Below are 26,577 nucleotides of genomic sequence, written 5' to 3'. Positions count from 1 at the left end.
AAGGCTCCCAGGAAGGAGCCAGGGTGACAGATGGCAAAATAGACTCAGGGTCCCGTTTTCCACAGGGGTCTCCAAATAGCTGGAGGATCTGGGCTCTGGGCTTTGTAAACACATCACCTTGTGTTACCTTCACTCTCGACTCCCCAGCGGTAGTTCTTGTACCCCTTATATTTTCAGGGAAGCTGCTCAGTTTTCAGGAACTAGGAAAAGCATTATCCCATGCAGTTTCAGTGAGCTCTTGCTTTTTCTTGTCTGTGTTCTCACCCCACAAGTCACATCTCGGGATTGGATCTAGGCTGGTGAATACATTCTGCAGATTCTCTGCATCTAGGGGGCAGCTCCTGTTCCATTATTATTCACCTTGGAATTCACTGTGTTCCACTTTTTCTTTGGTCTGCTTTCCTCTACGTGGGGGTGTCTCAGCTGACCAGGTAGGTTCCTCAAGTGAGGGGAGCATTTCCCCCTTTCTCCCAGTAGACGTGGAAGTCTGCACTCTTGTGACCAATTATACAGAAGGTGCGGGGCGAGTTCCCCACATCTTTCTTTCTTGATGGAGTAGGAGAAGAAAAATAAGTTTTTGTTTAGCTCACATGCATTCTTAGTTGGAACGGGTTCCTACAACAAAAGCATAGCTTATCAAGGGAAAGCAGACATTTATTAACATGTGTATTTCACACAGACATGGCAGACACCCAGAGAATGAGTAGTTCTCAAAGAGGTGACTTGGAACTCTATCTTATATAGGCTTTTCAACAAAAACCACTACATGTTTGGAGAAGTGAGGAGACAAAGAAAAAGGACTCGGGGTCTCTAGGGGCAGTAAATTGGGGGGAAGGCAAATAGGTGGCAGATCAGGTCTTATTTATGTAAATTCCTCTGGTACCACATCCAAAGTGAGTTTCAAGGTCAGCCTCTGTTCTTCCTGGGAGAAAGGGGTGCAGGATACTTTTCAGTATCAGGCAAACGGAGGGCCAAGAGCTTTCCTGCATCTTCTTTTAAATTGCCTCCTGCATATTTTGGGGTGGCATGTTCTAATCTCTCATGATATGTCTCTTAGATTATCTCCAGGCCGAGGGGGGCAGGCATGTTGTGTTTTAAGGGTGATATTTATTCCGGGGTAACAAGGAACATATTTGGCTGACTGTCTTTCAGTATGTGAACAGGTGGCCTTGCTGTGGGGGCACTTCCTCCAATCATTAATTGTTGATTACACAGAAAAACGTGTGAGTTGCCGGCAGAGAGGCAGTACTTGTAAGGATGGGCCAGCAGGAGAGGGCTGAGCTGTTCTGCGATGGAGGAAGTGGTTGGAGTGGGTTGAGGCTTGGATCTGGAAGGTTCCCCAAAGGCTCATGGGTTGAGGCTTGCTTCCCAGTGCAGCCGTGTTCAGAGGTAGGTAGGGATTTCAGGAAATGGCTGAATCAGGAGAAGTCTGACCTCATCAGTTGATGAATCCATTTGATGGATTAATAATTAGAATGGACTACTGGGAGGTGTAAAAACAGTGGGCGGGTTGGGAAGGGTTGGAGGAAGTAGGCCAGTGGGGTCGTGTCCTTGGGGACTGTATCATGTCCCTGGATTCCTCCTCTCTCTCCCTTTCTCATCTTCCTGGCTGAACAGCTTTCCTCCGCCATGCCCCTCCATCCTGAGGTCCTGCTTGGCCTTAGGCACAAAGCAATGCGGCCTGCGGGCCACAGGCTAGAACCTCTGAGACTGTGAACCCAAATAAATTTTTCCTCCTTTAAATTTTTTTTGACATTTATTTTTTAGTTATAGGTGGACACAATACCTTTTTTATTTTTATGTGGTGCTGAGGATCGAACCCGGTGCCTGACGCGTGCTAGGCGAGCGCTCTACCCCTGAGCCACAACCCCAGCCCCTTTAAATTGTTTATGTCAGGAATTTTAGTAATAATGTCGAGAAACTAACACAGTGTGAATGGAGTTTGAGAGGAGAAAGGAGAGGTAGTAAGGTTTCTAAGTGATTTTGAGCAAGATCTCGAAGGGTTTTAAGCCATGTAAAGCAGCCTAGGCTTTTCCTTGAAGGCTAAAAGGGGAACCCCTGAAAGACTTTAGGCAGGGATTGGTCAGACCATTTGTGGCAGTGTAATGGCGACGAGGGGCAGAGGTGGGAGGCAGGGGTCGAATGTGGAGGCGATTAATCATTCCATAGAGGAAAGGAGGTGGGTCTGAGTCAAGTGTATGAGGAGGTTGAATCTGATAGATAATAAGGAAGTAGAATGGATGGCATAGATTTCTACCTTGCCTTACTGTTCTCTTTGTGAACAGTCCTTATATGTTATGGGGAAGAGTGAAAAACCACCTGGAAATCTAAGTTTCTGAGACTCCCTGGAAGGGCCTGGCTTGGAATGACGACTGTTAACGGGGACTCACTCAGCTGGAGGGGCCTTAATTGCATTTTCTCTCTTTCTTGTTCAGCCTGGAAATTGGGAGCAGCCGTCTTGTCACCAGGATGTACTCTTAAGGATGGAAGGAAGCCTTGTGAAAAGCATCCAGAGAAGCAAGACACCCCAACCTTGGACAGCTACCTCTGCGCTTCACACTATGTTAGGGGAAAAAAAAAAAAACCAAAAAACCCCGAATCTTTTCTTGTTGAACTCACTGTGATTTCTCTCCCTCTCTGCCTAGCAGCCAAACTCAATTCCTGAGACAAATGCTGATGAACTAGGTACAGGGGGTGAGCGGAAAGTCTTGAGGGTGAATTCTAAAGGTGAATACCAATGGATGGGTAGATGACCAGCTGCAAGGTAAGGACTGGCAGCAAGATTTAGGAACCAGACCGACACATCCTGTTTCATACATATTAAGCCCTAAGAGTCTCCACAGTGGCTAATCTATGTCCAGGAGACAGCGGAATGAAGGTCAGGACTTTACAGACAACCACTGAAGTCCAGGGAGTGTAGGAGGTCACTCTGGGAGAGCACCTGAGAAAAGGGCCAAGAAGGAGCCCAGGGAGTCCAGGACTTAGGAATGTGTGCCCATGAGCAGGACAACAAAGAAACAGAGAATTAGGAGGAAGATCTAGAGATAAAAGCATCATGGAAGCCAAAGACATCCATAGGATAAAGTGGTCCCTGACATGAGTTAGGAAGGGCATCAAAAACAGAGAAGGCAAGAAGAAGACCGGCCGGAGGAGTCCTTCTTTCTAGGAAAAGGTCGCTCTCAGAATGCTCTGCCCTCAGGAGGTGGCCACAGGTGCAGTTCGTGTCCCGACAGCAGCACACCTGTGACTCTCCTGGAGTCTTGTGTTAACTGTTACTGAGTTCATTTTTTAAGCATCCCCTGCCCCTCTACCACCTGAACTATCTCCTCCAAGGTGTCAAGTGACAGGTTTTATTTAAGAGCACAGTGAACCCCCATGAATTTAATATTTGCTTCAAATAATTTCTTTATAACGAGTGTTTGGGGGTCCCCTATAGCACACTAGGGTGAAATACAACTGAGATTGGATTCTGTGCTCTGTTAACTAAGTATATCATCAGAGGGTCTCTATGAAGGATTCTGATATGATAAAAGAAAGACTTTAAAGATGGTTGGAAAACAAGAAAAGACAAGCAAAGATGGCAAGCTGAGGAGACGGATGGCTCCTGCCCTCAAGTTGCTTCAACTCTCAATTTGAATGAAAGTTAGATGGAAAGAGGGAAGACACTGTAGTTCAAATGTGCCCCTCGTATGATAAAAGAAAGACTTTAAAGATGGTTGGAAAACGAAACAACAAGAAGACCCAGCAAGGGAAGGATGCCCCGACTTGCCCCATGTACACACAGCAGTGAAGCCAAGGGAACAGGCTTCTTCTCCAGCCGTGATCCGTGTGTTCTGGGGTCTTTGGTCTGGACTCCAAGGTGAGCAGAACCATCATTGGCTGGATCTGTCTCTTGCTTCTGGAGTCCAGTAGGGCGATATTCAGGGCTGTTTTCCCAAACATTTCATTTATTTTCTTGCCCTAAGAAGGGAGGAGTGCATCTCCTGGGGAATGTGCTCAGCTTGCATCAGCTGGGAGCTCTGAGGACCAGTTTTCTCCCCGGTCCAAGTCTCTCAAGGATGCTCAGAGAAGCTGTTCTGGCTCTGGGAAACGTCCTGCTTGGAATGATGAAAGTAATTGTTTTTCCATTTAAAAGGCAGTTGAGTGGGAAGCCGTGAGCTGAACTTCAGCTCTCTAACAGTCAGCACCCTCCCTGGGGAACAGGTCACGGGCCTCATGTGGAACATTTTAATTGGGAAGCGATCTTACTTGATATCCATGAGAAGGACCCCAGGCACCACTTTGACAAAAAGTGTCTTGTCACTTAGGAGCCGTGGCTGTTCCTCGGCCCGTTAGCCAGCTCTGGGAGAGTCAGCAGCAATGGAGGTGGCCGAGAACTTGGCTTTGACTGAGAACAGGCTGTGTGTGAACTTGCTCTAAGACGTCACAGGATGGCAAACTGAGGAGATGCTCATCTCTCAAGTTGCTTCAACTCTCAGTTTGAATGAGTTAGAGAGGAAAAAGGGAAGACACTGTAGTTCAACTGTGTCCCTTGTAGGCTAAGTTCCCATGAACCTGTGTATGTATATGAAAACATGACCCATCCCGTGTATGGAGACACCATAAAACTTCACTTATCTGGTGTGGTCATTGCTTCAGCCACTTCAGTTATCCAGTAAAGAGCTGAGGTCTCTGGGCAGAAGCAGTCTGAAGTCACGATCCCACGGTTCATGAACTCTGCGGGCACTGATCCAAGTTCATATTCCTTTAGTTTGGATGCCTTCTAGAGAGCTTTTCCAGAGCATACCACATTAGAGTTGTGGGGCTGGGCTGTCTCAGGCAATGGCAGGAGTCATTTCTGAGAACCTGGTGTGAAAGCAGAGGTCCCCACACATGCCTGACACACATTGGTACCACCTGGGCATCTTTTTCCAGCTTCTAAACCAATCTGCTACCCAAATGGGTACAGTCCTGCTCTCTGGGCAGGGACACAGGCACGGGCATCTTTGGAAGTTGCCCAGGTGATTCCATCGTGCAGACAAGGTAGGACTCTCAGCGTTGATATTAAGGAAGAGGAGTGGACGTTTCACGGGTAGTGTTCTGGGGATATTCTGTGTAGGGACAACTGTCCCTCACCCTTTCTAAGAAGCAGCCCATAGCTTCCTTGAGGCACATGAAGTGAGACAATACCTTGAACTGGTGGTGGGATACATTGTCCTCCCCTGGCCGCTGGTAGTCCTGGGGGGCATCACTTATTACAAATACAACCCACATCTAATCCTTTTCTGACTCACAGGGTGTGCCTCCCAGGTCTTCTGGACATGAAGAGATGGGAACCCACGGACCTTCAAATGGGGATCTCCCTTGGACTTGTAAGTCCTGCATACGGAAATGAAGATGTCCGTCCCTTACTCGGGTCTTGGATCCTAAGCATTTCGTAGCCTCAGGCATTTGGTAAGTGGCTAACACTTTTCTGGTCTTTCAAGCTTCTGCTGTCACAGCAGAGAATGATGGGGTGGGAGGCGACAGAGAAGTGGGGGACATGGTGGGGACCCAGGGTTTCATATGGAGAGGGTGGGGGAGGAACGGGGGAGAGAGGGGAGAAGTTAAAAAGGATGATTACTAGAACAATGTTTACACCATAATGCTAGCCTCTAAAAGAGCAAGCTGTGAACTTTTATATTCAACATATGACATTTTTATGAAGATAAAACTTATTAAAAATGGACTGGCTAAAAGCCTGAAAAGAGATACTCAAATTTTTTGGAGGATCTGACCATGTGTTATGGAGCTATCCCCTTCCTCCGTGCCCCAATTTTTTATGAAGAACATATGGTTTAGGTATTTTCTAATTATTATTAATCCATTTTACTTTTTGCAATAAACATAAACCTCAAGACTTTATCATCATCGTAGTAAAACAGACGGTGAGGCCGAGGACTGGATTGTAGGGCCCTTCCCTTCCTCCCCTGCCCTTGTTCAGGCTGCTCATCTCTCGATGGCCTGCGTCCTCTGAGGTCTGCAGCTGGCCTCCGCACCCTCAGCTGCAGCCCGACCTCCTCTGTATTTTCAGGCTTTTCCTGGTAGGTCAGCATGCTCTGCCCTCATGGCCACTCTGCTTCCTGTCCCAAGGCAGAGAACCCTGCCTTCCGGGTACGGTCACTTGGTGGGCTAGTGCTGGGCGCCTTCTCATAGAAAGTGCATCAGGTTTTAGGACCGTTCACCACGTTTGCAGGGTAAACAAAGCTTTTCTTTTAAAACACAGCATCCTAAATGATACTCCTGGAGTCAACACGAATATTTCAGATTTTGTTCATTCCTCTCTGCTTAGGAAGGTGGGTAGAGGGGCAGCTGCTTTAGCGGGACCTATTGAATGGGGCGGCGGGAGGGGTTGGGACATAAGTAACCCCTCCATCCCCTGGAGGAGCCCATGCTCGTTTCTTGGGCCAGGGGATGGGTGCTTTGTTCACTTACATTTACTTAAAACCTCTGTCATGTAGGACGGTGTTTGCCCTGTGACAAGTAATTGCTCAATAAATATGGCTCAGTTGAATAAATTAAATACTTAGAGGCAGAGTTTTGGATATGTAGAAAAAATTTGCTTTTTCTTCAAAATAAATACTGTAAGTGACACGATTTTTGTAAAACAAACAGGCAAATGAACAAATAGAAAGGATTAACACAGACCAAGTCCCTAGTCCAAGACAGTAGAATGTGGGTCATGAATTGGGTTCACCCTCAGAAGGTGAAGGGGAGACCCACAGACTGGACAAGACTTTGGCGTGGTTTGAAGAAGTCAGTAGAAGTTCTGTGGAAAGGAAGGAGGTCGTTCACGCTCTGTGGATGAGTGGTGTCAAGTCTGAGGACTAAAGAAGGTGACTGTGGAAGATGGCGGGCAGATGGGAGCAGAGGGCCCGGCCTGGCGCTCCTTGCAGAGTCGCTGTTAGAGCAGGTCCAACCTGTGAGAAAGCGTCAGCCAGGAGGGTAGGCTCCCTCTGATGCTCATCAGTGCAGAGTTTTGGCCAGATTGTGTAGGAAGGAGGTCCTGAAGACATACCCTGCTTTCTTCTCCTTCTTTCTGTGACTGAGGAGGAGAATCTTCTTCCAGGGAGGTAGGAGGGTGGAGGCTGGGCTCCCCTGAGTGTCCCCATTTTTGTCTCTTGGGAGGGTGGAGGGTTCAGAACGAGCATGGAGGAGAAAAGTGCCCAAACCTTGGAAAGATCCCGTGTGGCCTTGAGCACATGGGGAGGTGGGGTGGGGATTTTACTCCTTCTGCGGTTAGTTGAAGGATTCTTCTGCTTCCTTGACTCCTCTGCCCCTGACCCCACTGAAGGTCCCTATTGACCTCATCTTTGCTCCAGATACTCCCTGTTTGACTCCTCTGGCTCCCGATGTCTCATCATGTTCTCAGCAGACGGCGTTGACAGTTTCCCACCGCTTCCCCTTTGGTCCTATCCCAGTTGCAGCCAAGTCTGTCTGCATCCTGGACTTCTCTCTGAGCTCCAACTCTTTCTTCCAAGCACCCACTAGACACATCTGCCCAAGGTTGAATCTGCAATGGCCCCAAAGCCCCTTGTGCTAAAGGCTTGGTCCTCAGCTTGGCCCTACTGGAAAGTGCAGAGCCTCTGAGAGGTGGGACCTGGTGGGATTTTAGGTCACTGGGGGAGTGCCATTGAAGGGGATCATGGGATGTTGTTCTCTTGATTTCTCTCTTTCTTCTCTTCCCTGCCCTGAGGTGAGCAGCTTTGCTTTACCACATGTTCCTGCTGTGATGCGCCATCTTGCCACAGCTTCAAAGCAATGGGGCCAGCAGATCAAAGGCTCAAAGCTCTAGAACTGTGAGCTGAAATCAGCCTTTCCTCTTTTTAAGCTGATTATCTCAGGTATTTTGTTACTGTAACTGAAACATCCTAGTAGGCATCTTTCAGGCAACTTTGACACAATATGCCCACATTCAATTCATCTTCTCTCCCCACATCTGCTCCTCTTTTGTTTCTAGTCTTGTTTATAACCTCACTGTTCAAACAGAGCACCTCAACTCCTCGCTCACCTCCCATGATGCTCAGTCACCGCTTATTTACCATTCCACCCATGCAATGTCTGTCCAGTCTCTTTACTTCCCAAGGCTTTCCTGACAATTTGCCCCTGAACCTCTTTCTCCTGGACCAGTGTGTTAACTCTTAACTGTTAGGCCCTCCGAGTGCGCTCTCTCTCTCTCTCTCTCTCTCTCTCCAACCTATCCTCCTCATTTGCTGCCAGAATGATCTCTCTGCAACAAAATCAGGTCATGTCAATTTTGCTTAAACAGCATGAAAGCCTCCCCCTTGCCTGGGGATCAGGCTTCTCAATCTGGCGGGAAGTGCCGCCCTCCCCAGCCCTACCTTCCATCCCTTATGCCCCTTTCTCCCCTTCTGCTCAGGTCTCCATCCACACGGAAATATTTTCCATGCCCCGGGCACCACCTGGATCCTGCCTCCATTCTCTGCTTTTGTAACTGCTGTTTTTCGGATCCTGTCTTCCCCTCTGGCCCAGCCCACAAGCTCTGTCTGCAAAATATCATTAGGTACAAGGAGACTGGCTACCTAACTTGCCCTTCCTACACAGCTCAAGGGCCCTTCTCTGCAAGGCCTTCTTCCTTCCCTTTTTGTGTTTCAATTAGAGTTGGTGTGAGAATGGTTCAGGTTCACAGCGAGCTCTCTTCTGCCACGTTGATTCTATAGGAGGCAAGATCTGGGTTGGATTCATCTTTGTAGAGCCCAATCCTAGCACAGAGCATGACACAAAGGAAATCCTCAATCAGTATTTGTTGCATGAATGAAAAAATTTGGTGCCCTGCACAATGATCTCATTTTCTTTATAATTTTGTCCCCAAAGGTTAGACTATCAGTAGAGCCCTCTGATCCTCCTCCCCTTACACTGGCTTACAGAAGCGATGGCTTCCTTGCCTCTGGAGGGTGGGTTACAGGGGAGGGGTGCTCCTGGTCTTTCTGCATCATCCCCCTCATTCGCCACGGCTCTCCAGGGGCTCCCTGGCTGGTGGACCATGTGGCCAGGCCTTCCCATAGATTCCTCCAGGCAAGGCAGACCCCAAGAAACCCTCTGTCCTTCCAGGCCCTATCAAAAGTGGACCTTGCGTCAGAGGAGCATCCACCTGCCAGCCTGCCCTGGCTGGAGTGTGGGTTCAATGATGGCTTTTTCTTGATGGTGGTGGCAGATATTAGGAAACCCATCTGTTTCCAGGTCTCAGCTTTGGCTTTCAATCGGCTTTACTCAGAAATAAAGCAGATATTTTGACCTCCATCTGTCTGACTTTGATTCTCTAATTTGATCCCAACTTGAAGCTGGATGGGGTAAGGGGGTGAGAAAAGAATTAGGAGAGAAAGCCTATTTATTTATTCTTCTGAAACTCCAATAATGACTACAATGTTCCACAACTAAGAGGTCTGGAGTTACTCGAGTCCCAGCTATCTGAAGGAATCTTAAGCCATATACAATCATGGGGAAAAGTTATTGCTTTCTAGGACAAAGCGGGGGCTAGGACTGAGCCATATGTGTGTTTAATACCTGTACTGTTTTAGTGAATGCCCAAAGGGGTTTGTGGGCTAGGGCTGGAGTGTAAACATGTGGATCTCGAGGAAAGAGAAGAAGTGGGTTTTCCATCTTCATCCATCAGGTGGGCAAAGACCAAAAAGTTTAATACCTTCTGTGTTGAAGAGGGTGTGGGAAAATAAGCAACCTTAAACACAGTGAGTAGGAGTATGTTTTGTTAAAAATAATCTGTGAAGGGCCATTTGGGAGCATCTATTTAAAAATACACATGCACTTGGCTGTTGACCCAGAAATTCTGTTTCAAGAATTTATGCTATGGATAGACATTAAGTACAGTGTTATTCACTGTCACATCCTTCACAATTGCACACACTTAGAAATATTCTCATTTTCTGACAGGGAGCTAATTTTAAAAATCTTGGTGCATCCTTAATGGAGGATTTTTCTTACACACCAATAAGGAGTGGCTTTCCAGATACTTGATAAGGGGGAACAATCAAAGTGCACTACATGGAGTATGTTGTGCTGACCTTTAAAAAAGAAAGAGAGAAGAAAAAAGTGCATTTGCTTGTAAACCTTTTATCTGAAACTTATACAATAGGAGCTGATAACATTGTTTGCCTCTGGGAAGGAGAACCAGATGGCTGGAGGGACAAGGTTAGGTGGGGACTTTGCAATAGACTATTCCTACCTTTTGAATTTTAAACAATGCAAATGTTTAATTAAATTAAAAGACAGGCACACACAAATATACACAATATGACTTTTGTTTCTATTGAAAGGAAACATTTGTGTTTATTGGTGAGAAAACTTGGCATTGGTTTGTTTCCTGAGGCAACAATCTTAGAGGATAATCCAGAGGCAAGAACTACCAGGAGGCAGGCGCAAAGGGGTGATTGATGGGACCCAGTGGTCAGTGTGCAGGTTCAGAGATCAAACTACTTAAATGTGCAATTAGCTCCGGCACTTTCTGTGTGACTAGATGGGCAAGTTACCTCTGTAAGTTTCAGTTTTCTCTTCAAAGAAGGATAATAATAGCACCCACCTCCTGGGATTGCCGTGGAGATAAGATGAGAGAGTGCATGTGTAACCTGCATAAAGCCAGGCCCCCATATGGCTCTTAGTTTGGAGTTACATTCAAAGAATGTTTGCAAAGAAGTTTTCGTGAAATTCAAGTACTTACTATGGTTTCTTAAGAAAATTCCATGGAGGTAGTATATGTGTACCAGATAGTTAAACTTTAAAATATTTCTATTCTGAGGCTGGGGGGTGTGGGTCAATGGTAGAGTGTTACTTAGAATGTGTGAGACCCTGGGCTTGATGCTCAGCACAATCCAAGACAAAATGTCTCTTTGCCTTTAACTTGTCCACCCCTCAGTTTCAAAAGAGAGTAGCTGTCTTTGAAATTTTTCTCTCTCTTGCTCTCTCTCTCTCTTTTTTTTTTCTTTTTTTCTGATACTGTCTGGCCTTGAACTTGCAATCTTCCTGCCTAAGCTTCCTGAGTAGCTGGGATGAGAGTTGAATAACACCTCACCTAGCGAAAAACACTCTGTTCCATTCCTTCTTTGTTTTTTTCTTTTTGTACTGGGGATGGAACCCAGGGCACTGTACCACTGAGCCACATCTCAGCCATTTTTATTTGGGAGACAGGGTCTTGCTAAGTTGTGAGGGTCTTGCTAAATTGCCCAGGCTGGCCTCAAACTTGTGATCCTCCTGTTCTAGCCTCCCCAGTCACTGGGATTACAGGCGTGCCCCAGGGCACTCTGCTCTTTAGTCTTACCTGCTGCAAAACTTGTCATGCTTACCTGACAAGCTGTCTTGGAGCTTTTATTTTTCCTTGCCAGAATTCTCTTTATTGCAATCACAAATCTCATTGCCTCTCAGGCTTACTGTATTTCCCCCCAATCTGTGGATTAAGGCCCGTGAGCTGCAAATATGGGGAAATGCCAAATGAACCAAGCCAGAATTTTACTAGCGGAAGGTGGGGGTGGTAATACAGATAGAGGAATGGATAGAAATTCTTATAAATAACTTTTAGCACGTGTTAACATGTCAGGAACTTATAACATTACCTGGCATATACTAAGCACTCAATAAACCTTAACTATTAATATTCATTATAGTCACTTTCCCCACAGTCTGGTAGTAACAGTAACAGCTAACATTGACAAAGCACCTCACATGGACTAATCCTGTAAGCCTTACCACACCACCAGGCCACAGGCCCTCTTTTAAAAGCAAGAAAACTGGGAGAGACTAGCAGTTGCACATTTCATTTTGCAGATGAGGAGACAGAGAACCATTTAGCAATATAGTGGAGTTACAGAGGTAGGAACAAGGGGAGTTGGCATATGAAGCCAAGTAGCCCGGCTCTCGGTTTCTGTCTGAACCTCCAGGTGGGTTGCCTCTAATTCAGGCTTTTTGTTTTAATGGAAGCAGCCAATCTGATCCTTTTGTGCTGAAGGTTTTCTGCGGGGTTTCTTCTGTGCATGTTTATATGCCTTAGTCCTAGGTGCATGAGAAAGCAGCACTTTACAATTGCTGTTGATGGCTGTGGTCTTACCTCTCAGATACCAAGGCTTCTGCTTAGGACCGGAGAAAGGCTCCTGCATTTGATGGATCTCCCCAAGTGCATATCTAATGAGGAAAATAATGCTAAGTAGGTCAATCGAATGCCCTTAACAAGTTGGCTTATTCTGGGTGTGTACCAGAAAATTTGTTTCATAGCTACTAGTGCAACAGGCGTTATGTTCTGTACATATCAGTGTCTTTGTGTACCTTGACCTCAGGTTTCCTGGCACAGAACGCATCCATTCAGGCAGAGACCTCACTTTGGGTCTCATGTCAGGATTGCTTTGTGCAAAGTGAGAGTCTTCAGCTCCAGGCTTTGCTGAGAAAGAACAGCATGCTTCAAATTCCAAAAAGCTCCCACCCGCATCTGAAGAGCAGCCCTTGGAAGTCTGAGCACAGCGTTCTCGCTTTAGACCATGAATCTGACCCAAGGAAATTTCCTGTACTGTTGGCAACTAAAACCTCTTTCAGTTTGGGGAGGAAGGGCTGAGGAGAGAGAAAGGGAATAGGGGGATCTGCGTGAGGTGAGCAAATGGGAGGTGGTGACCCCCTCCCAGGAAAGCTGAGGGGAATGGACCCTGAAGGGCTGCCCGTCAGATAAGGAGAGGTGACCACATGGTGTCCCTGGCTGAGGTGGGAAACCCTGCAGAGGAGATAAGGGGACATGAGATGAAAGAGAGCATGTGCCAGGGTGTCATGTTGCTGCTACACTGAATTTGCTTTGGTTTGAATGTGTCCCCCCAAAGTTCATGCACTGGAAATTTAATCCCCAAATCTGCAGGCGGATGATGTTTGGAGGTGAGGCCCTCGGAGGGTAATCAGAACTAGACATGTGCCTGAGGGTGGGGCCCTGTGGTGGCATTGTTGCTGAATAAGACAGGAAGGTGTCCTGAGCTGGCAGCTTGCTTTGTCTCCACGTGATGCCTTCTGCCGTGCTACGATGAAGCACCACGCAGGCCTTTACCGGAAGCTGGGCGGATGCTGGTGGTGCCGTGCTGTTGGACTTCCCGGCCTCCAGAACCATGAATCCTATAAACCTCCAATCTTTATAAATTACCCATCTCAGGTATTTTATTATAGTCCCAGAAAAGGGACCAAGAGTGTGGGAGATGAGGACAGAAGCTGAGGGGTGGACTTGGTGAGCTCATTGGGATCATCACCAGGGAAAGGGCAGAATCTTCCCTGTCAGGGACTAGAAGGAAATTCTCCTTCAAAGATTAGCCTGACAGCCCCCTGGGAGACATCCTGCCTGGGAGGCATCCTGCAGCTACTTATCTCACCTGAGACATCCTGAGGCCACCTATCTTCCTGAAACCTATCTTCCTGAAACATCCTGCGGTTATCTCACCTTGTGCAGACATCCAGCAACTGCCGATAAGAGAGCTTCCCCATTCCCACCATATAAATACCCCTGTGTGAACAATAAAAGTTTGCAGCTTGATCAGAACTTTTGTCTTGCTGTCACCTTTCGTGTCTCTTGTCCCTTCATTCCTCCCCATCTAGGTTCGCTGCCCACGTTGATGTGTCCTGCCGGACGGGACATTTGGCGCCCAGTGTGGGGCTCGAGCCTTTGACTGAGGGGGAACGCCGTCCTCCGGGAAGACTTGGCCAAGCGGGAGCGCGAGATCGCCTCGGCAGACACGACCGAGAGACAGATCCAGGAGGAGAGAGAGGACGACGCAAGGTGAGTGACCCACCATGGGACAAGCAGTTTCGTCACATGAGTTGTTTTTGTCAGGCCTCAAGGAGGCCCTCAAGACACGGGGGGCGTGTGTTAAGAAAAAGGACTTAAGATTATTCTTTTCATACATAGGAGAATTGTGTCCATGGTTTCCCCTTGAAGGGACCATTGATGGTAAAAGATGGCTTAGAATAGGAGACTGATTATTATGAAGATTATTATTATTATTATTATTAAGATTGTTATGAATCCTTTGGCCCAGAAAAGGTGCCTGTTCCCACCTTTTCTTACTGGAACCTAATTAATTCAAAAAAAAAAAAGCTTAAAAAAAAAAAAAAAGAGAGATATTTTTTGGCCTTTACGTTCTAGAAGTTTGCACTAGGAGAGTGAGAAAAAGGGAGAGAAAATGTGATGTTTACCTGGAGAGAAATAAGTTTCAATTTTCTACTGTTTTTGTCAATACTCAGAAAGTATGTACGGACCTTTTTACTACTTGATTGTCCTATGAATCAGAATGGCTGTAACTCAGCCACTGGGGACAAGAGACTTTAGCCGCTGCTGCTTGCTATGGGGTCCTAGCCCCTGCGGCCAGCAGTGCTTTTAACCCTTGAATTACTTGACCTAAATGCCAAACACAGACTAACTTAAAATCTGATGGTAATGCTAGCATTTGCTGCTAAAAAACCTTTGGAGCACCCACGTGCCACAGAAAAAAGTGCAGGAGGTACACGAGCTGCAACCGCAGGTCGCAGAGACAGAACAAGCTGCTACCGCAGTAAGATCTTGGCCAGGCGGGGGAAAATGCAGACAAAATCAAACAAAATGCAATCGGCTAGGAAAACTTGGGGAACTTTTGCCCCGAAAATGGGCAGCGGACTCCATGTTGTTTGCATCACCATGGTAACCATGGGGTGCCTGGCCAGAAAAGCGGGCTTCCTGGTCCCACCTCCCACACTTTCGCGGGCTTCCGATTGGTTCTTCCACAGTCACTCAGACGGGACTTCTAGTCCCGCCTTCCAGCCACTAACCTGTACTACTGTGTTTCAGATTTCTAGCGGAGCTGTTCAGAACCTGTATTTTTAAGAATGCCTACCTGTAAATGCTAACGAAAGATATCTTTTTCAGACAAAATTTAATTCCACAGCTTTCTATGTTGCAGCCCTAAATTTAAGTTAGTTCTGAGTTAAATAACCTGACTTTTCTCTATAGTTGTGTTACTAAATAATGTTCTATTGATGAGAGATATCAAACATGCTTCTTTATATTTTACTTTTAATTTTGGAGGTTATGAGGATGCATTTGCTCGCCACAGGAACAAAGCCGGCAATGTTCCTGTGATGACCAAAAAATCCTTATTCTCATTCCTAACTATAAAAAATAAATATGTATACTCAACAAGGATTTTATTTCAGTTACATTAAGTGACGTCACATAGAAGAGTGCACTCCTAGTTAAAAATAAATTAAAATGGATCCAAATATTTTAAGACCACGTGGTTACATAAAATTAATACAATTATAAGTTATGTTCTTATTCTTAATATATATTTTTAAGATATTTAGATAATCTATATTTGTTAATCGATAAAATAATTAGCACATGCCTAATTGATTAGTTAATATATATTTGCCTAATTGTTTTTCTTCAACAGAAAACCCATTATTTATGTTTTGTATTTACATTTATCAGATACTCTGCCTTTTCAGTTACAGATATTTGAGATAAATGTGCTTTTAAGTGAAAATACAATCTTCAAGTAGTTTCTAATTCTCAAAGTTACTGTTCAAACTCATAAGATGATAATTATAATTATGTCTACAAAATATCTAAGGATTTTAACTATATTTTTATTGATATCTCTCAAAGCTCTCTAAAATTGTTCTGCAACTTGTATGCATACCCAGGCTATGCATGTCTCTTGTTATGCGTCAGCCTCAATTTGTGTTAACAAGCAGGGAGAACAATTTTTTGAAGCCACCCTAACTAAAACTCATGCAGCAGAGGGGACCACTATTCATTATACCCCCCTCCTCTTTGACCGGGGAGGAGAAGGCATATATACCAAGTTACAGTCAGCTGGGTGCCAAGGCACTGTCGGTAAACCCTCCTGCTGGCCCATTAAGGCCCCTACAGGGGTCTCTGATGGTGGAGGACCCACTGATGCTGTCAAGCATCTTCAGATAATCAAACTTTTGAAACCCCAAATCCCTGAGCTCACATATCACCCCTTAATGCTGCCTAAATCCCAGCTCCCTGATTTAGATACCAATACATTAGATATTTTGGAAACTACCTTCTCCTTGCTTAATAATTCCAACCCCACCCTTGCTGGTGATTGCTGGCTTTGCATGACAACAGGGGCAATCATGCCTATGGCAGTTCCTATTAATTCTATCATAGACAATGATAATACATGCCAACCTGGATTTCCTTTTAAAGTACAGCCTATAGGCACTTTTACATCATGTCTTTTAGGCGCGATGCAGAATAATACCTATGATATTGATGTTGGAGTTACTTCCTTTGGAAATTGCTCAACAGTAAAAAATTATTCCTCACCCACCCCATCTCTTTGTCCCCCCAATGGCACAGTTTTTATGTGTGGAGGAAACTCAGCCTTCCCCAGGCTTCCAGCGAATTGGACCGGTGGCTGTGTTCTTGCCTTATTACTCCCTGATATAACTATTGTCCCAGGAGATGAACCTCTACCCATTCCTAGCCTAGACACCTTAGTCAAAAGACACAGGCGGGCAATACAGGCCTTACCACTCCTTGCCAGCCTTGGAATAACAGCTGCTGTGGGCACAGTTACAGCTGGCTTAGGCACGGCTATACACTCTTACCGTCGCCTATCTCAACAACTTATAGATGATGTACAAACTCTATCAGGAACTATTAAAGATTTACAGGACCAAATAGACTCCCTGGCAGAAGTGGTCCTTCAAAACAGACGAGGCTTAGATTTGCTGACAGCTAACCAGGGAGGTATTTGCTTGGCCTTATGGGAAAGATGCTGCTTTTATGCCAATAAATCAGGCATAGTACGCACTAAAATTAAGCAGCTTCAAGAAGATCTAGAAAGGAGAAGAAGGGAACTATTTGAAAATCCCCTCTGGACTGGGCTTAATGGATTTTTACCCTACCTTCTTCCCTTATTAGGCCCTTTGTTGGGTTTGCTTTTAATGGTGTCCATAGGACCCTGCATTATAAACAGGCTGGTACAATTTATTAAAGAACAGATTAATATTTTGGCCTCTAAGCCCATACAGGTTCACTATCATCGTCTGGAGATGGAAAACCGCGCTGCCAACATTTAAAAGGATGTTCTACCCTTCTTTCAGGCTTATTTCTTAAGTTTACAACCCCACAGATCTCTCTTTCTTATATAAAAGTATAAGTAACAGCTCTGACCAACCATCTTCTGCCCTTGCCATAAGGGTTCGCTCTTCCATGGGCCCCTCCGCTTGGGGGAGGACTCACCCATGGAGTGAGGACGTTAGGCCATAATGACAGAGGGTGCAGGAAGGACTGCAGGAGGATGGATCCACGGATCCCAAAACCCAAGACCTCTGAGTGACACGCTCTGGTGCATGGCGGTTGGCATGCTCCCCCCTCAAAGCCGTCTCCTCCAAAAACATGCCAAGGCCACCACGAAATCTCCTAGTGAAGATGCTCGCTCAGATCAGGAGATATTCTAAGGCCTTCTAGAGGAACAGAGCCTCTATCACCCCCTAAAAACATGGCCGGTAAGGTATGGTCAAATATTTTATATAAGAAAGTGGGAGATGTCAGGGACTAGAAGGAAATTCTCCTTCAAAGATTAGCCTGACAGCCCCCTGGGAGACATCCTGCCTGGGAGGCATCCTGCAGCTACTTATCTCACCTGAGACATCCTGAGGCCACCTATCTTCCTGAAACCTATCTTCCTGAAACATCCTGCGGTTATCTCACCTTGTGCAGACATCCAGCAACTGCCGATAAGAGAGCTTCCCCATTCCCACCATATAAATACCCCTGTGTGAACAATAAAAGTTTGCAGCTTGATCAGAACTTTTGTCTTGCTGTCACCTTTCGTGTCTCTTGTCCCTTCATTCCTCCCCATCTAGGTTCGCTGCCCACGTTGATGTGTCCTGCCGGACGGGACACTTCCCGAAGCAGAGGCTGGAAGGCAGCTGCTGGAGTTGGGGATCAGTAGGGGAGCCACTTCCAGTGCCCTGCACCTGCAGGAACAGGGAGAGCAGAGGAAACTGTCAGCTGGGGACTGAGACCAAAGTCCTTTGGGCAAGGACTGAGTGGTTTGCTCTGCCAGTGGAACAGATCCTGAGTCATGCTGGCCTTGGGCACTTCAGCAACAAGAGCAGTGAGGACACAGCAGCCAGAGAGCAGCCTCCAAGGCCTTCCCTCCACTGCCACTAGGGTGGCCAGGCATCCACCATCCCCAGGAAAGGGTTAGATGTCCCAAAAACTGAGCATTTACAGCCAGGCTTTGGGTTTACCCCAGAGACTGTTGTGAGCCACAAGACCCTGGACTTCTCAATACAGCTTCCAGTGCAATACTGGGAACTTCTGAGAAAATCAAGGGTAAAGGTAAAGTGTCGTGCATTGTGTGCACGCCTGGGCATGCTCACTCATGTAATTTGGCGATGCTGGGGAAAAAACAAGGGATATGGCTCAATTGTGTCCCCCCGTCCAAATTCATAGGTTGAAACCCTATCCCCTGATGCCTTAGTATGCAACTGCTGGGGATGGAGCCTTTGAAGAGGAAACTAGCACGCCTGGAATCCCTCTGGATCAGGAGGCTGTGGCAGGAGGGTCTCAAGTTCAAAGCCAGCCTCAGCAACTTAGCAAGGCCCTGAGCAACTCAGTGAGACCCTGTCTCTAAATAAAATATAAGAAAGAGCTGGGGATATGGCTCAGTGGTTAAGCGCCCCTGGGTTCAATCCCTGGTACCAAATCAATAAATGGGGAACTAAGGTAAAAGGAGGTCATGTGAGTGGGCCTTATCCAATCTGATGGTGGCCTTCCAGGAAGAGGAGACAAGGACCCAGACACGTGAAGACCCAGGGAGAAGATTCCATCTGCAAGCCGAGGCCTTGATTTTGGGCTTGTGGTCTTCAGAACTGTGAGGGAACCAAGTTCCGCTGTTCAGGTGGCACAGTCTAAGGGGTTTTGTGATGGCCGGCAGGGCAAACGGATATCACAGCAACTTACCTGGATTATTAGACATTAGGATGAAACTGGTAGTCACGGGGTTCTGAAGCAAGTTTTTGGAGTAATGTAGATTTTAGTGTAAAGTGGATGTTGGTGCAATGTAGGCAGAAACAAAGAAGCTGCCTGGCATGGTGGAGAGGCCTGAGCGTTGGGTGTTGGTCCACACAAGGCCCTGGGTCCCCTCAATCATGTACCACTCGACTAACTTCTTTGGTGAACTTGAATTTGTCCTCTGCCCCAATCTTAGCAAACCCACACATAGAGTGCCACTTTTGCCCCCACCTTTGGACAGCCATCAGTCACCTGTGCGAAAGCATCCATGCTGATTTTATAAGGCGCCACCCGCGTCCCTGCAGAGGGAGGAGGTGATAGAGGGTACTGGGCTGGGCTGAGAGGGTGGGGGCAGTTGACAGCAGCACCCACCTCGTCCCAGGGAAAAAGGGAACGTCGAGGGAGTCTGGCCAGGCTCATTTCCTCTAGCTCCCAATTAGCTGTCGACTCGGAAATATCTTTATAAACAGTCTTGTTTTTATCTCTTACTAAGATGCCAGTGGCTCTGGTCCCTTAGCACGGTGACAGACACGACTTGGCTAAAAAAACACAATGTGATTTATGGTATTCATAAATCACAGAGCCCGACGATATGATTAAATCTCCTACTTACAGCTAAGACGTCAAAGGGGGTCAGTAATCATTTTAAATGTAGGGTTGTAGTTTTTGTGTCAAAACTGCACGGTTTTGTACACTCTGAGGTCAATGTGAATGTACTATCTTTGCACACCGCGTCCATATATCACCCAGCAAGGCCCCCGCAGGCTCTGTGTCCCTGGACCTGTGGAGGTGGTCCCCTGTGCTCAGAGGATGCTCCTGCCACCTTAGCATCTTCCTCCCCTGTTTTCCTTTCAGCTGGGGCCATCTGGACCAGGAAGGGATTGTGGTTGTGCCGTGAATGCGCACCGCATCAGTTACCAGCTAAGAGGTCATTCTTTGTTCCAGGAGAAGTGACATCCAGTGACACCATTAATTAAAACTTCATCTGTTTTGTGGTAATCCACCCCACCCTGCTTGCTGTTCCTCCCCCATCCCTGGCATATCAGCAATTAGTTAAGCCAAGCTGCAATGGCGGAAGCTGCTACTAATTAATTTCTCACATCGATGGAGACCTTTGACTAGCGGGGCATATTAAAAAATTTTTAAAAAGACTCCAAATGCAAGCATTCCATCTGTCCCTGAGGCCCGGGGATTTCCTTCAGTGCCGTTTTCTTTTCCCTGTTCACTGAAAGATGGTACATGGAGTGACAGGCTTGGAGAACCAAGTCTTTGCTCTTTAAATAGATGCAGGCTCTGATTTTTTTTTTTTTTTTTAATAATGAAACCTCAATTTGGGGCTTGAGGATCAAGTTCTCTTCTGCTCCCATTTCTAATCTGTTTTTTTTTTTTTAGGATTTAGCCCATCAGTTGGCAGCCTTTGAATACATTGGTGGGGACATAAAGGCCTTTGGGAGGTATGCTTGGAGGGACCATGGTCACATCCATAGGTGGCTTTTTCTCTTAAAGATTCAGGTCAAATTGGCAAGTATTTGCCAAGAAGTGCTAAGCTAGATGTCAGGAGGGACAGGAGAGGGGTTGAGAGGGTTTCTATCCTCCCAGGGAGATAAACCCTGACCCTGGAAATTGGTACTTGAAACGAGGCATTCAATAATTCAGGGTTGGTTGGGTGCTGCAGAGCAGGCAAACAACAGCATTCAGAGAAAGACAGTTTCTAGAGCCCAGGTTAGCCAAGAAGACTTAAAGATATCAAGAATGAACTTGGTAATCACCAGTAAAATCTTCATCTGAGAGTGAATACCCTGACCTGCTTTTTTTTTTTCCTTCTAAGTCTGAACTATTCGGGAAGGTCGTTGGGGAAAATCAAGTGAAGTGGGCATATCTTTTGGCTAAATGACAGCCAACTACTATCTGATCACATTTGTAAAGTGACACAATTTAATTACCAGTTCTGGGGGAAACATCAGAATGCTTTGTGTCTAATGAGTATGTTTTTTTTTCCCCCCAGACACAAATGTCTTTAAATGAATATTTACCGATTAGTTCTCATTTAACTCTTTTATGGGCAGAAAAGCAAGTTATATTACTCCTGCTTTATAGATGGAGCTGAGACCACCTGACAAAGCTTCTTGTTGATGCTGCAAGTTCAGACTGTCAGGTGACCCATGGGCTCTTCAGAAAAGGATTCAAGAACTTACTTTCATCCCTGAATGGAGATTTGGGTGTTCTATGTGTAGATGCTCTTTAGAATTTGATCCTCTCTTATTAACTTGATTTTATTTTTCGTCACATGCTGCATGGTTTATGAGCTTAGGAATCTGGGCCTCAGCGATCCTCATCCATTGTCTGCATTTAACTGTTGAGCGATAAAAGGAGGGACCAGTTTCTTTAGCATCCTCTATTCAAGTTGTTAGTCCTCTGGAGGACGCCTGCTTTTGTTTTATGGAATTCCGCATGCTTCATTTTTTTTTTTTTTCTGGAACATTTCATGAGCGTTGTAGAGTTTGCATTATTCTCTGCAGAAGGGCAGGGACCTTGTTTTGCTCTGCAACTCTCCTGGCATCCAGCTCCAAGGTTTGCAAGTTGTTGACACTTGTCTTTCCATAAATATTTGATTAAGTGAGTTGTCAGAGGAACTGGGGTCTCTGCTGGGGGGTTCTGCTTCTGTGAGAAGCTCAGGTGTGGAATTTGTACAGTGGATTTGTGAATTTGTACCTGCACAGGGGTCTCACCTGTGTCTCACCTGAAACATTCACTTCATTGACAAATAGCTATGGGAGCATGTGGTGCAGTCCAAACACTGGGCTAGGTCCTGGGATCCAAAGACAAATGGACAGTCCTTGCTGTCAAGAAGCTTGAAGTCAAACGCAGAGAGAGAAATTCAAATAATTACAGTTACATCCTGCCAGGATCGAAAATTGGCCAAGTAAGAAGCAGCTCAGACGACTAGACTGGTTGAAAATGCGGGACTCCTAGGAAGGTGGATAGTTTGGCATTCTTTAAGATAATGTTTCTTAAATATTAGTTCAACACATAAATAGCTTTGATGTAAAGAAAAGGATTCTCTGGGGCTGGGGCTGTAGCCCTGTGGCAGAGTGCTTGTCTAGCATGGATGAGGCACTGGGTTCAATTTCAGCACCACATAAAAAACTAAACAAATAAAGACATGCTGTCCATCTACAAGTATTAAAAAACAATTTAAAAAAGAGAAAAGGATTCTCTGTTAAGAAAAATTGCCTTTTTCTTTCCTTGTTTAAAATAAGGGATTTACCATAGACAAAGAATACATAGGAACAGTTTAACCTTTTGAAAATGCAGTCTTTGAAACCAGGTAATTAATTCTTTGGGAGGCATTAAAATGTTTAGGATTTAGCCAGCATGGTGGCTCGTGCCTGTAATCCCAACGACTCAGGAGGCTGAGGCAGGAGGACAAAAGATGTGAGGCCAACCTGGGAAATTTAGCAAGACCCTGTTTCAGAAGCAAGCAAGCAAGCATGCAAACAACAATAAAAACAACGAAAATCAAACCAAACCAAAACAAAACAAAAAAACCTAGAACAAAACCAAAACCCACCAAACCCCCAATACCCAACAACAACAAAACAGGGCAGGGAATGTGGCCCCACGGTCAAGTGCTGGCCTGGCATGCATGAGGCACGGGTTTCTTCCCCAGTACAGCCAATAACAACAAGAAAGCCTAAGATTTGTCTTGTGACATGACCCATGCGGCCTTAAACTGTCCCGCATTGGCCCATGGCTGTTCAGAGTAACCTTTCACATCCAGAGCGAAAATACTTATGAGGGACAGACTAATGAGGAAGTGGAACGACCCCACTTGGAGTACTTTAACTCCTGTCATTAATTCACTTGCCACCTGTTACCTAGACGCTGCTCACGGGGACCTGAGCTAACTGCCTCCTCTGTTCATTCCTTCAGTGTTTTAACAACCCGTGTTTGCTAGTGTCCTGGGCAGATGCCCACCTGCTCTGCTCTTCAACCTGACTCTGGGAGTAGAAAGCCCAAGGCCAGAGGAGGGTCCTCAGGGAAGGCTAAATTGATCTGTTCCTGGTGTCTGGAGGGGACAGAACAGCGTCGTGGAGTGGGGAGGAGTCCATGAAAAGGAACGGCTTTAGGAAAGGTCATGGTGTGGCCTCTGGACAGTCCAGTGTTGGCTGGTCAAGCGCACAGCATGGTTCCAGGACAAGATAGGAGGCTGGACGAGCAGCCCTGGGCCACACAGGACAGGCCAAGGGCTGGAGTTTCCTCCCTCAGGTTAGGTCAATGGAGTAAGGCAAAAAACCAGAAACTAAAAAATTGTTTTCCTTTCTTTCTTTCTTTTTCCCCCCCCTATATACACACAAAACTTTTCCCTCCACAGTTCATTATGAAAAATTTCAAAAATATAGAAAAATTTAAAGACAAATTCAGTCAACACCACTTACATTTTACAATTAATGTTTTGCTGTATTTGTCTGAGCAGTTCCTAAAATGTGTCCTGCAGGCCCCTAGAGAATGCAAGAAACTTAAAGGGGATCCTTGAAGCCAAAATGATTTTCATAATAATACTAAAATCATATTTGAGGTTTTTTTTCTGCAACGATATTTGCAATGATGGGCAAATGTGAGGGTAGGCGAAACTTTGGCACCTCAGCATGAAGACAGGCCGAGGTACCCACTGTACCAGAAGTCATGGAGTTCTTACTGCCAATCACTTGTAGCATAAGAAAGACCATTTAACAACGGCCGTGATGAAACATTACCAATTCTTAATTCATTAAGTCTTAACTTTAGAGTGCGTATCTTTTTAATATTTTGGGCGATGAAATAAGAATTGTGTATAAAACGCTGCTCCTCCATATTGAAAAATGATGGCTCTCTGGAGAAGAGTGATTGTGTGACTGTTTGAATTACTAGCTAAACTAGCAGACTTTTTGTGGAACACCAGTTTTTATTTGAAATAGACTGTGTTGTTTTTCTAGGGTTGCTGTAACAAATTACCATAGCCCGGTTGCCTCAAAACAACAGAAGTGTATTCTCTCCCAGTTCTGAAGGCCGGAGTCTCAAATCAAGGTGCTGGAAGGCCCATGCTCTCTTCCTTTTGTCTTTGGTACCAAGGATTGAACCCAGGGGTGCTTTACCACTGAGTCACATCCCCAGCCTTTTGTAATATTTTATTTAGAGGTAGGGTCTCGCTGAGTTGCTAAGTAACTCACTAATCTGCTGAGGCTGGCTTTGAACTCCTCATCCTCCTGCCTCAGCCTCCTGAGTTGCTGGGATTACAGGTGTGCGCCACCGAGCCTGGCTCATGGTCTCTCTTGAGGTTCCGGGGGAGAATCTGTTTCTCACCCCTCTCAGCTTCTGCCGGTGATCTGCGTGCTTTGGAAGTCTTTGCTTGAGGCAGCGTCACTCCAAAGTACCTTCATCTTCACACGACCTTCTCTTGTTTGAGTCCCTGTGTCCTCTCCTATCTCTCCCAAATCTCCTTCTGCCTCTTTCTTATAAGGGACCTGTCACTGGATGTAGGCCTGCCTAGATAATCCAGGGACAGCCTCCCTGCTCATGTCCTTCACTTAATCACAGCTTTTGTTATGGAAGGTAATATCCAGAGGTTCCTGAGACTGGGAAGTGAATGCACTTTTGGGGTGATATGGTGCTGGTGGTGTATTTTATTCTACTCATCACAATGACTGACAGATAAACTATAGTTATTCAGACTTGGATATTTGCCAAATATTTTCTTGGAAATGAACAAAGTGAGTCTATCTCTTCAAGGAAAACGATTGACATTTTTTTTTTTTTTTTTTGGTTACAGATTAGAAAATTCTAGCTTTGAAATAAAAAACAGGATTCTGGGAAAACTCATATTCACTACCATGAGCTTGACAGTTTCTCAATACTTGAAGACTTTTCTCATGAGATTGTTGGTACTATGAATGTATGGGATTTAAAAAAAAAAAAATATATATATATATATATATTCCATAATGAATGTGTCAGCATTTGAAAGTTCTGCATAACTCAGTGAATCAATGTTTTCCAAACAGTTAGTGCTTGATGTCATAAAATCATAAGGAGGTTAAAAAAAAATCCATTCAAAGTGCAAGATAGATCAATGGATTTTAATGTAATCAAGTATGAGAAGTTCACTGATAATGTTTCAGATTCCACATCACAAATAACTTTTAAGAAACAATCACTTTTCCAGTTTGAGTTAGCATGGAAAAAGAATGTCTACAATTATCTGAAAAGGTTATTAAAACATAACCTTTGCCCCTTAGAGTTTCTGTGTGGCTGAATTTTCTTTATATACTTCAACTAAAACAACATAGCACAAAAGATTGAATGAAGAGACAGTTAGCTGTTTTCTATTAAGAAGTAGAAGAACTTGGGTTTGGTGGCACACGCCTGTAATTCCGGTGACTCGAGAGGCTGAAGCAGGAGGATAGCGAGTTTGAGGCCAGCCTCAACAACTTAGTAAGACTTTATCTCAAAATAATAAATCAAAAAAGACTTGGGGTGTGGCTCAATCTCTGGACTCAATCTCCAGTACTTGAAAAGAGAAAAGAGCATGAGAGAGACGTACAAGACGTTAAAGAGATTTATAAAAATACAAAATATTGCCACAATTATTTTTTTTTCATTTTGGAAGAAATAATTATTTTTCTTAGAATATTTTTTCCAGGATAACATAGGTTTATTTATTTTTTTAAAAAGAGTTAATAAATATTTAGAGGTCTAGGGGCATAACTCCAAGGTAGAGCACTTGCCTAGCTTGCTCGGGGGCCTGGGTACAATCCCTACCACACCACTGGTGGGGGGAAAAATTAGAATCTTCTTCAGCTTGATTTATGTTAGTTGACAGATTTAATGCACCAAATAAATACTCTTTGGGTTCTTAATATTTTTCTATTATGGAAAAGGCACTCAAAACCAGAAAGTTTGAGAACTGCTCTTCTAGGAGTGTGGGTAGCGTGGAGGACTGGGGGTTTGTTGGACTCTGGGGAGTGGGGAGGGGCTTCCAAACAGGCTGAAGGGCAGGAATGAGGAACCAGGGAACTCTCTTCCATCCTGGGGACTCTTCCTTTTGGTTCTCTTATCTCTTTCTCCTATTGTCCTCACACCTCTCAGAACAACTTTTTTCCCCCCTTGTTCTAAACATTCTTTCCCGGACTTTTTCTTTTCTCTTCCACTCACTCTGTGCGCACTCAACTATTGAATGGCTTTAATTACCATGAATCGCCTGGGGCTGAGGGGTTACCTTCTTCTCAGCTATAATTTCAACCCCTAGATAAAAACCTAGCATACTTTGGGTGTTTAATAAGGAGTTTTTCTGTGAATGAAAGAATCACCATTCATGCACAACAGCAACAGGGAAACCCCTCTGAACCTGGCTGCCTCGAGTCCCATTGAACACAAGAGACACTCACAAGAAATGTAAGTATGACTCTAGAAAAAAAGAATTTGCAAGGCAGAGAAGTGGAGCCTTTCTGGAAAGCACTCTGGTGATTCATCATTCAGATAAGTATACATAGACCCTG

The 26,577-nt window shown here is 45.3% G+C and overlaps 1 long non-coding RNA gene across 1 annotated transcript; it reads left to right on the top strand.

Annotated features, from left to right (window-relative positions):
- The first annotated feature begins 2,990 nt into the window (after positions 1-2,990).
- Positions 2,991-20,163, top strand: LOC114102809 (uncharacterized). Its single transcript, XR_003584575.3, has 3 exons — positions 2,991-3,859; positions 5,276-5,433; positions 19,898-20,163. It is a non-coding gene; the product is annotated as an uncharacterized lncRNA (long non-coding RNA).
- Positions 20,164-26,577: the final 6,414 nt, after the last annotated feature.

The sequence above is a fragment of the Marmota flaviventris genome, chromosome 6 (genome assembly GCF_047511675.1).
Source record: "Marmota flaviventris isolate mMarFla1 chromosome 6, mMarFla1.hap1, whole genome shotgun sequence".
Classification (NCBI taxonomy): domain Eukaryota; kingdom Metazoa; phylum Chordata; class Mammalia; order Rodentia; family Sciuridae; genus Marmota; species Marmota flaviventris.
The sequence above is the reverse complement of the archived record's forward strand: the minus strand, read 5'-3'. Positions and strand labels throughout refer to the sequence as shown.